General features: G+C 44.5%; 1 non-coding gene across 1 annotated transcript; it reads left to right on the top strand.

Moving 5' to 3' along the window:
• Window positions 1-4,833: 4,833 nt before the first annotated feature.
• Window positions 4,834-4,905, top strand: trnah-gug (transfer RNA histidin (anticodon GUG)). The gene has a single exon. It is a non-coding gene; the product is annotated as a tRNA-His (tRNA).
• The last annotated feature ends 1,796 nt before the right edge of the window (window positions 4,906-6,701 follow it).

Below are 6,701 nucleotides of genomic sequence, written 5' to 3'. Positions count from 1 at the left end.
ATATCTCCTGCAATGTTCTCAGTGTGATGACATCCCTGCACACAACATTCTTGCTTGAGCCTAATGAGCATTTGTTTTAAAATTTCTGGATTAGTATGAGGGCGATTCTGGCTAAGCAGAATTTATTACCCATTCCGAATTGCCCAGAGGGCAGTTGAGACTCAACCATATTGCTATGAGTCTGAAGTCACATGCAGGCCAGACCAAGTAAGGATAGCAGATTCCATCCTGAAATGACATCAGTAAACCAGATGTTTATTTTTCAACAATTGTCAATGGATCTATAGTAGTCATTAGATTCATCAATGCAGATATTTGCTGAATCCAAATTTTACAATCTGACATGGTGGGACTCAGGCCCGAGTACCCAGACTATTACCTCGGTTTCAGGATTATCAGTCCTATGAAATTACAGCGAGAGCAACGCAGAAAGTCATCAAAGCTGAACGTTTCCAATAAAATCTCTTTTTCCCAAAACTGCCCTGGGTCTTTTCCATGAGCCTGACGCTCCAATTGTCTCTGGCCTATGTCAGTAAAAGCTGCTACATGGGGATTGATTTCACAACTGTGGTATTCAAATAGATCGACTTGTTTGAAGGTCCCGATGGTGGGATTGGGGCATGTTCACCCAGCAACAGTGACCGCAGGACAGACAGAACAGTATCAATGTGAAGAAGAGTGATGGATTGTGCATTGCCTCAGAGAAATGGGAGGAGGGACCGAAAGGAGGATTAATGATCGTGGGAAGGAGAGAAATCTCCGACAACGGGTGTGTTTGAATCCTGATATATGAAACGCAGAGATGTGAGAGAGTGGAATCTGAAGGTAAAACAATTGTTTCTTACCATGTGTCACAAAAAGGACAACGGAGAGAACACTTAGTGTCGTGCATGGTTTCGAACCGACGTTGCTGTGGTCACAATGCAAAATACAGATGACCACGATCACAGCAACAACGGAACAGGATACTTGCAAGCAGCAATAAGTGTACTAGCAGAGGAAATGATAGGAAAAACAGCAAATGTACAATATCAGTACTCAGCGAAGAGTGACAGGCATGGGAACTGAGAATGATTGGAATCTTAAAATTCGATGTCTTCAGAGGCTGTGAAGATCCTTGAATGAGAATGTTGAAAACTGAGATTGATAGATTTCGCCAAAATATCAAAGACTCGGGGGACAGTACAGGATATTGTTGAAATGTATGTTACAGTAGCATTTTAGCTTAACATCGGCAACTTCACCAGCTTCCTCAAGGCAATAACCAGTGTTGCAGATAATCACACATAATCTCAGTTCACAGCCTCGATTCAGAGAAACTGCGGCACAGCCTCCCAGATCCAACCGGAAATAGGGATGGGATGAGTGCGCGATGTTACTCTCTCTCTCCAGTGATGCAATAGGTGACAGTGCGGTCCTTCTATGATGATATAGAAGCGCAAGAAATTCCTAGGTTGAGTATGCTCCTGATCAAGGGAATAGTTGTCCCCGTTTGTACTATCATAGCGATTTATAGTGCATCTTGCTAAGACAGCTGAGTGGCACAATTGAAGCGTGTTGAGCCGTTAATTTTGCAGTGGTGGGTTGAACAGATGCTTTTGTTATTTGGATCTGTGTTTCCGACACTGGCGATGGAAGCTGCTTTTGCTTGCATCAGCTCAGAATCAGTTTCTTCCACACAGTCAACACTGATACCTGGAGAAGGTAGTGTTGGGGTGATATTTTGAACTGGTTGTCCTTGGGGGCAGGGACACGGAAACGGTGATGTTTAAGTTCGACGAATAACAACCCGAATGCAAGCCTGACCTCAGGAACAGAGATAATAACATTAATTTCCTGCAATCCCATTCATTCATGTCCCTTCTGCAGAATCTTCACCCAGTCCTGCCTACGAGAGACTCCAGGGCCAGAAAAACATGAGCTGACCCTTAATTCAAGTATCCCCATCGTTTGAGGAAGCAGGGTAGTCGGCCCTTCCAGTCCAGATGGTTCAGCCGAAACGCATCCCACCAGGACCCACGGTATTCCCTATCCCATAAACCTGCATTTCCCATTGTTGATCCCTGTAACTGGCACATCATTGGTCATGAGGGAGAAATAAAAACGGAAACACACAGAGAATGTGCAGACTGCCCACAGACAGAGACCCGAGGCTGGGATCGCACCCGGGTGTGTGGCGTTGCCAGGCAGCAACGAACAAGGAGTGAAGAATAAATGTTATCCTGACCAGTGATAATCACACCCTGTGGGTGAATGAGAAAGAATGAAAATACATTCACAACATGGAAAACAGGATTTGTATATGTGTGGACACAATTTGAAAGGATCGTTCACCCTGGGTTGTAAAAAGGACACCGATACCACAGAGAAAGCAGGGCAATGTGGGAACTGCAGGAAGAGATTCAATTAACCACAGAAATGGAAACTCATTTAATCAGTAACACTGGGGACCAGCCGTTCACCAGTCCCGTGTGTGGGAAGGAATCACTGAGCAAAACAACCTACGGAGACTCCAGCAGGATTGCATATCCCATCAGGTGTTCGATTATGTTGTCAATGCTGCAGTTAATACCAACCAGCTATTTGTTCCATAGCGTCAATCATAGAGTCATACAGCATAAAATCAGGCCCGTCAGTGCAACCAATCCATGCTGAACGTACTGCCAAACTAATCTAGTCCCATCCGCCTCCTGCTGTACCCGCTGAGTGGTTATAATGCCCTTGTAGTTTTACATCCAAAAATCCAAGTAATATTTTGGGGACAAAGCGTTCAAGTCCTGGCATGACAGATAGTGGAGTTTGAATTCAATAAGCACCTGGAATTGCAGAGTCTCGTGATGACCTGAATCAGTTGTGTGGAAACTCGCATCTGATTCACTCATGCCAGTTCGTGAAGCAAACTGTCATATTCATCTGCTCTGTCCCACAGGAGACTCCAGATGGATAATATTGTGGTTGACTCTTAACTGTCCTCTGGGAAATAACTGATGTACTCGGCATGAATAAATTTATTTTTAAAATTCCACTTTCCCATTCATGTTTGGATCTAATTGTTCTTTAAATGTTGCAAATGTACCCTCATTCATCACTTCCTCAGCATGTAAAAAACCTTCTCTAAAAGAAAGCCTCACATGTCCTTTTTTAACTTTCTCTCTTTTCATCTTAAACATATGCCCTCTCGTCTTGAAATCCCCCTCCTGGGAAAAGCCAGCTATCGTTAACTCTAACTTGCCTCTCAAGAAGTCATAAATTTCTGTCAGGTCGCCGCTCAAACTACTAACCTAGAGTGAAAACAGTCTCAACTAGAAGAAAGTGAGAACTGTAGATGAGGGATCAGAGTCGATAGTGTTGTGCTGGGAAAGCACAGCAGGTCAGACAGCATTTGAGGAGCTGGAGAATCGACGTTTCAGGGAAGAGCCTGATGAACGACACTTGCGCAAAAAAATGATTCCCCTGCCCCCCCATGCTGCATTACCTGTTGTGGTTTTCCAGCACCCCAATCTCAAATCTGAAAATAGTCTCAGCCTATCCAGCCTTTCGCTATAACTCAAACATTCCACACACGGCAACATGTGTGTATACCTTTTCTGAACCTGTTCCAGCTGAATAATATCATTCCTACAACTGGGCGACCGGAACTAGACATAATATTCCAGAAGAGGCCTCATCAATATCCTGCAATCCTTCAACATAACGTCCCGACTACTATACACAAAGGATTGAGCAATGAAGGGAAGTATGTTAAATACCTTTGAACACCTTGTCTGTAGGTGATAGAATTATGTACCTGCATCCCGAGCTCACGTGTTCTCCAACACTACGCAAAGCCCTACTCTTTTTGTTATACCAAAATGCAATACCTTCCATTTATCCAGATTGAACTCCATGTTACATTTTTCAGTCCAACGACTCATTGGATTAATATCCTTTTGAAACTTAGATAATCTTCCTCATTGTCTACAATTCTAATGTCGCCTGCAAACCTACGCAGCATGCCTGCTGTGTGTTCCACTGCTTTCTCATATAGATCAATGATTCATATTTACTTGTAGTGGCCGTGATTTAGCAGTGTGTAGATCATACAACAGTTAGTCATGCAATTAACCATGAGGAAGAAAGCCGCAGACTGCAGGGAGATATTAAACAATTGGAAATAAAAATGGTGACAACAATTCATTCCAGGGAAGTGGGTGATGGTGAAGGAAAATCAAACTTCAAACCAGCCGCCCTCACTCCAGTTGTCGCACTCAGTTGTCTCAGCAAGATGCACTGTAGATCGCTGTCATTATAAACGGGAACAAATTTCCCTTCTGCCCTGCCTTTGACCAGGAGCATTCGCAACCACGGAACTGCTTCCGCCTCTAAACCCTCATAGAAGTACCGTGCATTCTCCGGAGCCATCGGAGTATCTCTGAGACCTCATTCCCATTCCGATTTCAAGTTGGATCTTTGTGACTGCGCCACTCAGTTCCTCTGATTCTGGGGCTGGGAACTTGGACTCTGTGGCAGCAGTGGTTACTGCCTTGTGTGGGGAGCTGGTGAAGGAGTCGATGTTAAACTGCATTGCTATTGGAGCATACATTTCAACAAAACCTGCACTGTCCCCGGAATCTTTGATGTTTTGGAGAAATCTATTTATCTCAGCCTTCAGCATATTATTGATGGAATCACCCCAGCCTCTGTGGGCACCAATGTTAAACGGTTAGCCCATTCTGAGTTCCCACATGTCTGCCACTGTTCGCTAAGCACTAATATTCTGTGTTCGGTACTCTGCCTAACATTGTCTATACTACTGTACTTATAGCGCCATGGCAGCGTGTTGATATATGGGATGCCGCGATAGTATAGTGGTTAGTACTCTGCGTTGTGGCCGCAGAAACCTCGGTTCGAATCCGAGTCACGGCAGTAGCTTCTCGATGCGCCCCAGTTTTTGCGAAGCACACAAAGGTATAAGTTGTTTTAACATGGAAATTTTGTCCAAGGCAATGATCTTTTTCCTTCAAATTCTGCTCACTCATAACTCGGTGTTTCATATGTCAGCATTCAAATCCGCCCGTTCTCAGAGACTTCTTCCCTCCTACGATCATTAACCAGACTTTCCGTTCCACACCCCCATTTTATTAATTTGAGGATGCCGGTGTTGGACTATGGTGTGCAAAGTTAATAATCACACAACACCAGGTTATAGTCTTACATGTTTAATTGAAGCACTAGCTTTCGGAGCGCTGCTCTTTCATCATGTGGCTGTGGAGTCCTATTTCATCAAGGCACTGACTCTCACATTGATACCGATCAGTCTGTGCTGCTGTGGTCACTGTTGCTGGGTGAACGTACACCAACCCCACGATCGGGACCTGCAGACCAGTTGATCCATTTGGTTACCGCTGTTGTGAGATCAATACTCATGAAGCAATTTTTACTGAGACGGACAAAAGATTATTGGAGGGTCAAGCTCAGGAAAATGACACAGGACAGTATCGAGGAAAAGCAACTCCATTGGAAAAGATCAGTTTGACCGGTTTTCTGCAATGCTGAGCACTCTTACCACTGGACTGTTAACTCAGACACCAGATACTCGGGTTTGACTCCGACCATGCTAGGTGGTAGAATTGGGATTCAGTAAATATCTGGAATTACGAATCTAATAACTCCCATAAATCCATGGTCAATTGTTGAAAAAAAAACCCATCAGTTTCACTGGCGTCCTTTAAAGAAGGAAACTGCCTTTCTTATCTGGTCGGGCCTCCATATGACTCCAGACTCACTGCAATATAGTTGAGACTCAGTGGCCGCTGTGTACTTAGAGATAGCAAAATATGCTGCCGAGCCAGCGATGCCCTCATACAGTAACAGAATAAAAGAAGTTTATTTGGCTCTAGCTCGAGTACTGTGTGCAGTTCTACAATTCACATGATAGCATGGATGTGATCGCACTGGGAACAGTGCAGGAGAGATTCACTGGGGTATTGTTTGGCTGAATAGTTTCAGTTATGAGGACAGACTGGGGTTGTTTGTCGCCGAGCAGCGGAGATTGGGGAAGACATGACTGAGATGTTCAAAACAATCAGGGATACGGATCGGATAGATTGAAAGAAGCGTTTCCTGTTGATGGAGGGATCGAATACCGGGCCAAGAGAGGTCGGGAAAAGAATAAAGGTTTGGGTACATGTGCGCAAAGCGTCACAGAGGCGGAAACCCTTTTCAGCTGAAAAAAAATTAGATGAGACTTTGTGATGCCAAGACATATAAGGCTATGGGCTGAGTGATGGAAAACTTGATTCAGGTCGTTTAGCAGTTGTGATGGACAAGTGCGGCCAGAACAGGCTGAATGGCCTCCTTCGACGTTGTTGTCCTCGGCAGTATCGTGGTCAGCGTACCCGCCTGTCACAGTGCTCAATTCACCGCTAGGGGCATCGTAAAGCTTTTAAACCTGTCGCTATTTTACCCAGTGAAGGTTATTATTGCCTGGCCTTCCATTCTCGATGGGATATGTCACAGGAAGGACAGGGCTGTCTGAATCACCGTGGGGAAGGACTGCAGCTCCTGGAGAGAGAGTGTCAGTGAAAGTGCAAACACGTGACTTCTGCAAACTGTACATTGTATCTGTGTTGGAATGAAAACCATTTTATCGATTTGTTTCTGACTGAAATGTTTGCTTAAAGCAGGAACCTGAGGAAGAAAACAAGGTAAACCCATTCAGA

The sequence above is a fragment of the Chiloscyllium plagiosum genome, unplaced genomic scaffold (assembly GCF_037043375.1).
Source record: "Chiloscyllium plagiosum isolate Xiang-an unplaced genomic scaffold, Cpla_swu_hap1 HiC_scaffold_38, whole genome shotgun sequence".
Lineage (NCBI taxonomy): Eukaryota > Metazoa > Chordata > Chondrichthyes > Orectolobiformes > Hemiscylliidae > Chiloscyllium > Chiloscyllium plagiosum.
Note: the sequence above shows the minus strand (reverse complement) of the source record. Positions and strands in the feature narration are given on the sequence as shown.